This window comes from Schistocerca americana, chromosome 6 (assembly GCF_021461395.2).
Source record: "Schistocerca americana isolate TAMUIC-IGC-003095 chromosome 6, iqSchAmer2.1, whole genome shotgun sequence".
Classification (NCBI taxonomy): Eukaryota; Metazoa; Arthropoda; class Insecta; order Orthoptera; family Acrididae; genus Schistocerca; species Schistocerca americana.
In genome coordinates this window covers 606,373,954-606,383,402 of record NC_060124.1, presented here as the reverse complement: position 1 = coordinate 606,383,402, position 9,449 = coordinate 606,373,954, and the positions used below count along the sequence as shown (strand labels likewise).

The 9,449-nt window shown below is 46.5% G+C and overlaps 1 protein-coding gene across 1 annotated transcript in view; it reads left to right on the top strand.

Moving 5' to 3' along the window:
* Window positions 1-1,098: 1,098 nt before the first annotated feature.
* Window positions 1,099-9,449, top strand: part of LOC124619197 (CCR4-NOT transcription complex subunit 6-like) — a 139,369-nt gene continuing 131,018 nt past the window's right edge. Inside the window, exon 1 of the mRNA XM_047145415.1 lies at window positions 1,099-1,163. The gene's annotated coding sequence lies outside the window, so the exon portion shown is untranslated. The remainder of the gene's footprint in view (window positions 1,164-9,449) is intronic.

Below are 9,449 nucleotides of genomic sequence, written 5' to 3'. Positions count from 1 at the left end.
GACATGGCGCCCGCGATCACACGAGACCTCACGCCACGGGACTTTTTCCTGTGGGTATTATTCAAGGTTCTAGTTTACCCACCTGGTCGCGAAGCACCTAGAAACGAAGAGGAATTAATGGATCGCATTTAACATGCCGCCAACCACATCAGGGTAATGCCAGGGATCTTTGAGAGAGTCCGGCAAAACACCGTTCGATGTTACGAAGCTTGTGTCGCGTCAGAATGTCGCCAATTGGAGCACCTGCTTTAAGTAAACAATGTCCTAGCTACAAAAAGGCCCTTTTCAGGGACGACACAATTTGTAAAATACTTTCCCGGCATGTCTTATCATGAAAATAGAAAGAATGTGTGGGGACCCCGGCGGATTCTCCCCCAGGCCCCCAGAGTGGAGGGCTGGCTCGCTACCACCGAGCGTGCGGCCCGCCTCGGATACGTCGCCATCTCCGGCAGGCAAAGCATTCGCGGTCACGCATTATCCAGAGGATCCGGCAACAGGGCAGTCCCACGGCCGATCGGAGCGCGTGGCGCCAAGTTTCCCTAGTTTAAAAATTGTGCGCTGTCGACATACACGACATTAGTAATTTTGGTTCATACTGGCATCAGCTATCAAGGGTTAAAATTTTGTGACAGAATTTTTCTCCACCCTGTATAGCTGCGTAGAAGATTGTAGAAACGCACACAGTAGGCACCAAACATAGAGGATGGTCGGCAATAACTCAGAGCATGGAGAAAAGGAAACGGTAACTCACTTTACGTGCCGCGCTTAAGGAATGCCTTTCTTTTTCGCGTAGTGTTGGCTGCGGTTGGTTCTGAAAGGATCCGTGTCGTATTTACTCGCAGTATTCGTTCTTAATACGTAGTGGGGGCTGCACGACCACAGTGCGGCTCGCGAGGGTCTAGAGTGGCGGCCCAGCGGGCTGCTCTGCTGGCGACGAGTTGGCCAGACAAGTCACGGCTGAGGGGGTGGGTGCGAGTGTGCAGTGTGAAGGCAGCGTGTGTGTGTGTGTGTGTGTGTGTGTGTGTGTGTGTGTGTGTGTGCGCCCGTGTGCCCGCGCTTTCTGACGCGTTCCGTTCTGCTTTGTTCTGTTGCAGTGACAGCGACGCAGCCACCGCAGAGGCCGTGGATCCCGCTTACGAGGCCAAACCGCAACAGGCCGACATGTAAGTACACACACACACCTCTCTGCTAGTGAACGCAGTCGGGATGCTTAATAACTACTAGAGCTCGTATCTCTTGGTCGTATTAATTTATTAATGGTTCAAATGGCTCTGAGCACCATGGGACTTAACATCTGAGGTCATCAGTCCCCTAGAACTTAGAACCTAAGGTCATCACACACATCCATGCCCGAGGCAGGATTCGAACCTGCGACCGTATGTCATCATTAGTATTTGCTGCCACTGACTGACATATTACTAAATAATAACAGCGCAAGTTGGTTTTACCAGCGTCACCTTTCATACAGGTTAAATACCTTCAAGTTAGTGAAATATTCAATGTAAGCTAACATTCTCCTTAAGTCGCACGTGATACCATTTCGTCTGTCACCTCGTAATTAACTGTCACGCCGACTACCAACAGCCCCCCCCCCCCCCTTCCACAGCGTATGTGTGTTTTTTCACTCCAAACAGTTCCGTATCTGCGTCCCATGTGTCGTAGTTCCAGGTGCGCTCCGCATCCATAACCTCATCCTGTCGGAGAAAAAAGAAGGAGTATTCCAATTCAGAGCAACACAGATTTATGTGTTCTCGACTCACGGAAGGCGTATTGTGTGAATGGTGCTTCCATCTTCATTCGCTTGTTCCCGTTGCAACGTTACTGCCTATATTCAATGAGTGACACCCTGCCTGATAGTACTGACCGAGAGTTTGTATCCTCAAAGTGGACTGGCTGAACGGCTGTAAGCAGTGGCGTTGCCTTGGCGGTGAGAAAGCCAAACGGCGGTAACTGGCTTCAGGCTTACTGCGGAAATCGGCAAGTCTTGGTGCCATCGCTAGCGGGTCATATTTCACTGAAGACTAAAAACATAAATGCATCACATATTCCTGTGTGAAAATTTACGGCTAAAAATGTTTTACCTGCTGTAACCGTTACCTTATATCCTCCAAGGTTAGCTTTTATATGATGTTCATTAATTGGTCAGATAGCTTGTAATCTGCAAAATAATTCTTTGAAGGAACTACTGGGCGAGTTCAGAAAATTATTTTTTCTTAAACCGTGATGTCGTAGAAAGCAGAGACGACTAGATATAAAACGTCTTTACATCTGTTGTTTCACTGTAGAGTTTTCTTAAAACATTTATATTCAATCCTGAAACGGAATTTCAGTATTCGATACCGAGAACACTTTAGAAATAGCGGCAGTAAACCGCCAACTTTCTTCCACTACATGAAAACAGTACGACATACGGCAAACGACATATAACAGCCTGTTGACGTCCTAGACATTGCACAAGGAGGACAGCTAATGAGTAATCTTGAAGAAATGGGCATATATTCACACACACAAAACTACCCTCAAGAAATTCTAAATCGACAGATCGATTTGAAACATTAACATTACAAAACGACTCCCTGGTGGGTACATGTGTGAGTACCTATAATGAACTTCAGTCTCTCGGTATTTTTAAGACAGACCACACCTTCAGTGACAGTACGGTAAAAATTATGCGCAACGGATTTTAAACGCAAATGAAAAGAAATCTAGGCCTCTCGAGAAACTGAAGATGACAAATTGTATTTTTATTCCAAGGTGACGCCTATTACTTCCCATATACTTAACTAAAACTAATAAAGGTAATCAAGTGATCTAGTTTACTAGAAAACAGGATGGAACTCAATATCACGACAGGTTTATTTCTAAAAGACGTGAATTAAACACAGGTCAACATAAGATATCGATTTTATTCTTCCTGATGTTAATTAAAGTCAAATGTTGTGATAGACAGTCGACAAAATTGAACAAAGGGTGGTGACTTGACTCTAATTCTGACTTTAAAAAATTGATAACGCGGTCCGACTGGGATTAATACAAATGGCAGTGACTGTTAACTGTATCCTGAGAGAAACTACCACGACGTGCTTAAGCTGGACAGCGACCGTTGCTGCTGTGAGCGTGCCGTGAAGTAAGAAGATGCCGCTCCGAAGATTCCCAGCAAGCTGCGGTGCCCAGTGGGACGTGCGGCCCGCGCCCAGTCTACGACTCCGAAACCGCGTGTGTTTTCTCCAATACTGAACCAACTACTCCACTCCACACTTCAACATCCTGTCTCGTAGTTGCCAAAAGGTCCGCGTGAGGCTTGCGCCAAAAAGCTAAAACCACCAACTGAAAGCTAGCAGACCACTCATGTGTCATGCACCGTATAGCCCAATCAACGCACGGTTCTTTTATCCGCACGGTAAACACTGCGGCTCGTTTTACTATGTGATCTCAAGGAGGAAAAAAAAAAAATAGCCTCACGTCTCTCCAGCTTTCTGCAGTGTCGCCCCATTTTACCCATCCTGGAAAAATGTTTTCACTGGCCTAGCTGATACTGATCTTCCAAGCCTCAAAGAAAGTAACGTGAGGACCCCTGTAGAAACGGCAGATTTAACTTTGCCTCGGCCGGGAGTAATTGTCACTCACTTCACGTCCGTCACAGCTTGGTGAAAGCAGTCGTAAAAAGTTGTTGTCTGTGACCTCGGGGACAGTACGGCGTCGTCCCGCTCCGGGCCCTCCGCTTCCCACGGCCAGCGACCCCCTCTGGTTTGGGCCGAGTTCGGCGTCACGAGCACTGCCAGCCCTCCCACCGACCACTCACCACACAGCCTATGATTGTCCGTTCGATTGAAAAAGTGAAGCTGAAGAAATGGGCTGCTGTCTTTTCACAACACACAGAGAATTCTATTGAAATTATCATTCTAAAAAAGATTTGTGTAATCAATCAAAATTTGCAAATATCGTATTATCACAAAACTAAAAGTAACCACTGGAAAGCATGCCTTTACGTAAACAACGTTGGGAAATTGTTACAAACCCTGCGCACCACAACATTATATGGCGTAACCAATTTTACAAAAAGCAATTGGATTAAATTACAGCTGGCCGCGGTGGCCGTGCGGTTCTAGGCGCTCCACTCCGGAGCCGCGCTGCTGCTACGGTCGCAGGTTCGAATCCTGCCTCGGGCATGGGTGTGTGTGATGTCCTTAGGTTGGTTAGGTTTAAGTAGTTCTAAGTTCTAGGGGACTGATGACCACAGGAGTTGAGTCCCATAGTGCTCAGAGCCATTTGAACCATTTTTGATTAAATTACATAATTATGATCGCAGAACCACATAAACACGAATCATACCAGAAATAAATGGTGTTCAGAAATTCCTGTTACGAACTTCTAGGACTTACATAGAGGGGAGTGAGTACATAGTACTTTGAATAGGAACCCATGTGTGGAAACCTACCGTTTCTGTGCTGCAGCTGTTTCTAAACATGTTTCCTATGTAGCTATTGAACAGGGTAGTCACGGTGGGGGAATTACATTAGATGGGCTGATGTCATTTGACGTCTGCCCTACCTCTGTGATCTCAGTCACGTGTCTGTGAGTGTTAGAGTACACGTTTGCAGAAGACCGGTCTCGACAATGTCCGGCTCCATCGCGTACATTTTTCACCACAGTTACGCAACGGCTTTGACGAAGGCTACCTCACTATCAGCAGTCGTGACTTGGAAGTGGCCGTGTTGCATCATGTTGAAGAGAACACGTCAACGAGTATACGAGCAATTTCTTTGGCTGTTAATGAGTGGAAGCGATGTACTGGATCACGCCTAATCAGTTACTTGTAAAAGCAGTCACCTTACCAAAATGTTTTCGAATGGTTGTAGAATGGAAACGCTACGTTTCTGGAAATGGGTTCCAATTCAAAATATTGTCTACTCACTCCTCTCTACAAGTCCTAATAGTTTACAATGGGAATTTCCGTACACCCTATATAATATAGCTGATGAGATTACCAAAGAAGGAAACTGCCTGTAACCGGGTGACGTCGCTGACTCAGCCATCAACATAGCTGTACGAAACTGCATTGTGAAATAAACTTTAATAATTCCACAGTTTCATAAATAACTATTCAAACAAAATTTAACGTCTACTATAGCTCCAATGAGGAAACCTATAAAATGGTGTGAAAGCTTCTGGGACGTCAATGTCATACGGATATCAAGACCATCTTATGTACCTAGCAAGCCATAATTCTATAATAGGCTAAATTATATACGTAAAAAGTTTGAAATATTATACCAGACTGTGCACTTTAAACAGATAACCTGAAGATAGCAATTACGCTGAAATAGGCCTACAGTGATAAACAATATAAATAAACATAGTAGCGTCTTTGGTCCCACAGCGTACTGTAATAATATCCTTATATGACATGATATGAAGCAACGGACCCAGATAAGTAAACAAAGCTGTTGTAGGTATTTGGGTGCATTACAGTGTAGTGGCGACACGGTCTCTACCTGGTGATATGTCTGCCCCGAGATCTTGAATGTGGTGCTTACTGTGGGGCGAGTACATGGTGTGTTGTTCTCAACGATGTCATTGGAAACACTCCCTTATATTTTCGTGTGTGCCAAAAGAAATGTTCCTACTGTGGCGTGTCCCTTTGTGTTAATTAGTATAATTTGGCTGGTGGTTGACTGGACTGTGGCAGTTTAGCTTGGTCGTTCCTACAACACATGCCATATGGTTCAGCAGGATACTGGTTTGCGCTGCTATATGAACAGAATTTCGACATTTCACCCACACAGATGGTTGGAACCACTCCATGTAGGTCACAAGGTATGTGCCCCTGCCTGACAATGTCTTTATGTTTTCGAGGCATGTCTCACACTGTAGCAGAGTCTCATGTTCTCATGAGTGGAAGGTATTAACCATTGAAAGTTCACAGTATGGTCACTGCGTGTTTGCTGCAGTTGATCTCATGTATTCGTGACCTTTTTGTTCAGTGTCCTCAAGACATTCCTGTGCATGTAACATTTTTTTTTCGTTTGGCACAGGGGCGCACTTGACCTTTTGTTATGTGTCCTCGTCTCAGCTCGTACATTGTGTGTATGCAGTAGAGGAGTAGCGAAGGGTTTTCAGATGCAGTGGCATGATATGTTAATGCCATGTCATACATTGTACTAAGACATTCTTGTCGGATAAGAAATGAGAAGGAAGCGCTTGTTTGTGAGTGTAATGGGGATGGTAAAATGTAGCTCTAGTAATTGAAATCAAGTGAGACCAGAGCGCATTGGCTGATGGTGTCAATGGGGAATCGCTGATACAGTGCAGACACAAACAACAGGGATGACTGACAACCCAGACCACATGGCGAAATAACATGACCAGAGAGCAAAACCCCAATTGAATACCAGAATGTAGCAACTATCAGCAACCAGAGCAACGATGAATAGAGAGATGATCTCAAGCACTGTTGGAGCATGACTGAGCCCCTGCACTGTCAGCTTCATAGAACCACCGTGAGCGCCGATAGGCTGGTACGGTTCGTGTGGCCCACGCGTAGCACTGTGGCAGCGACAGCAGCACTCACAGATTGTAGGGGTGCCACCTAGCGGCTGTCACCTCGGTCTGTGCCTTCTGGTGGGCTGCCAAAATTGGCAGACCGAGGTAACAAAACCCTCTCCCCCTAAAATGGGCGTGCAGGGCCTGAAGCGCCCTGAAAAATGTTTTCGTAGGTGAACAGGTGGTGTCATGTCTGTGGAAGCCGCCAGCTGGTAGAAGAAATGCAGGGCTTTGGGCACTGTGCTGTGGAACTGCAATGTGGAAGATAACTGCAAAGCAGACGGAGGCTGTGATGATATCTCGACCTCCATACCTGTGCCTCTGGGAGGTGCCGACAGTGTCCTGGAGTGCAAATGGTACTTGTGAAATTGAGGGACATGTGAGGCTGGGGACTCCAACTCAGATGGATGAACTGCTAGCGGGGTAGACTGAAAGCGGGGACGCAGTTGGTTCATGTGCTGATACTCCAAATCTTTGGGGTAGCAGTGGTAGTAAGGTACCACCCGAGAGTGGCCACTGTGTAGCTGGCATCCATGAGGGTTTGGCTCTATAGCTGAACCTGGAAGGTTCATCCAGCATGTCGGGCCTGGTGTTCCTTGCCGTAAGATGGAGGAGGGTATGCCGCTGTCGACCGTGGATGAGTTGTGCTGGACTGTGGTCATGGACAGGGGTGGACCTGTAGGTGCTCAGGAACATTTTGAGTGCCACTGTTGTGGTAGATGCACCCACGGCCTTCAACATTTGCTGCTTAAATGTGCACATCATCCACTCCTCTTCGCCATGGGAGGAGGGATGAAATGGAGGGCTACTCAGGTATTTGATGCCATCGGCCGTGTAGAGCTTTTCAAAGGCCATAGCTGTGAATTGGGGCCCATTGCCAGTTATGATGGTCTGGGGCAGCCATTCAGTGGCGAGAATGTACAGAAGGGCAGCTGTAGGTGGTCGATGCCATGCTGACCACAAAGGGTTAGTATGAATAAGCGCCCATGACACTGAACCACATAGAGCTGAGAAAGGTGCCAGCAAAGTCGAGATTAAAGCAGTCTCGAGTCCGACGGAGAGTGGGCCAGGAGGCGAAAGACTAAGGTGGAGCAGCCTGAGGGTGACTACATACATAACAGCTGCACACCATGACATCAACATCCTTATTCAGTCCTGGCCAGTAGACATGTCGCCTGACACAAGTATATAAGGTAGTTGGCATGAGAACACAGTGGGTACCCACCTCTGCATCCAGCAGGAGATTATGGATAAATGATGAGAGAGGCAAGACGAGGCTTGGAGCTTGGGAGCAGCTGACATGGAAAAATAAATGTGCCACCCACGGAGTACATAGTGTGTGACATGCCACAAGATAAGGTCTTTACTTGTTGTGCAGTAGGCTTGTACTTGATCGTGTGGATGCTAAGGAAAAGAGCCCAACGCTGGAGCCTTTGGGGCTATCCGCTCTGGAAGCCAAGAGTGTGGCCTAAAGAGTGCTACTCCCGGTTTATGGTCTGTAATGAGGGTAAACAAGGTTCCAAATAGGTACACATGGAATATTTTCACTGCAAAGATGATCGATCGCCAACGCCTCTTTCTCGATCTGGGAGTAATTGCATTGGGGAGGTGTTAGCGTTTTGGATGCATAGGCGATTGGTTGCTCCATACTATCATTAATGTGTACCAGCACTGCACCAGTGCCATGGGGAGAAGCATCCGTAGCCAAAACAAGTGGGCGTTATGGGGAAATGGGGATAAGGCGGTATGCAGAATGTAACATGCGCTTCAGCTGTGTGAAGGCCTGATAACAGGATGGCGACCACTGAAATGGAACATCTTTTTTCTGCAGCTGGTTGAGGAGATACATAATGTGTGCTGTGGAAGAAACTTAGAATAGTAATTCACTTTCCTGAAAGAAGCCTGCAAGTCCTGAAGGTTTTGGAATGTGAGAGAGAGTCAATAACAGAAACATTATGATCAGTGGGCTGAATGCTATCTTTTGTGAGCAAGTGGCCTAGGTAGTCCTTGTTCCTGGAAAAAATGATATTTGTGCAGATGGAATTTGAGTTCTGCAGTATGCAGTGTAGTACAGAGGGTATACAGGCTATGCAGGTGATGTTAGTGCATAGTACCTCTAACAATTAAGTCATTAAGGTAATCAGTACAATCTGGGATGGACATGGTTAACTGTTCCAAGTATGTCTGGAAGATCACTGGAGCAGAAGAGATCCCAAAAGACAAACACTTGTATTTGTATAAGCCAAAAAGCGTATTACGACAACGATGAGTTAAGATTCCTCATCTAGTGGAATCTATAAATAAGCATCAGCAAGGTCTATTCGAGAAAAAATTCACATCCAACAAGCTTTGAGAGGAGGGCCTCTTGACATGATATAGGGTAGCTTTGCACCAGAGCTTGGGCTTGATCATCGACTTAAAATCTCCACAAAGCCAGAGGAAGCCATTTGGCTTCTGGACCATGACCACAGGTGTGGCCAACACCCTAGTTTTGACCAGTTCTAAGTCCCCAGCGTCGTGAAGGCGATCGACTTCGAGCTTAATAGCCTTCCTTAAGGAGGCTGGCAGAGGACATACTCGACAGAAACAGGAACTGCATCTGAATGTAAAGAAATATGTTCCTCAAAATGGAGTCTCTTAAGTTGGTGCATCACAAAACAGTTGGGACAAGAAGGTAGACCCCGCTAATGCAGCTGGACTGGCTGCACAGAGGTCAGTGATATGTCCAAAAGTGATGAATCATGATGCCACCGTCGGGGAGAAGGTTTGCGCGAGTTCCGTTCTCATGGTGGTGGTTGAGCTGCTGTAAAGTGGGGTTGGCCCATAAGACGTTCGTTTCCTGCCTGCGTGATCTCGAAAGAGTGTGTGCTTTTCAGTATGTCGTCCGAGGAAAGATTGTCTACTTT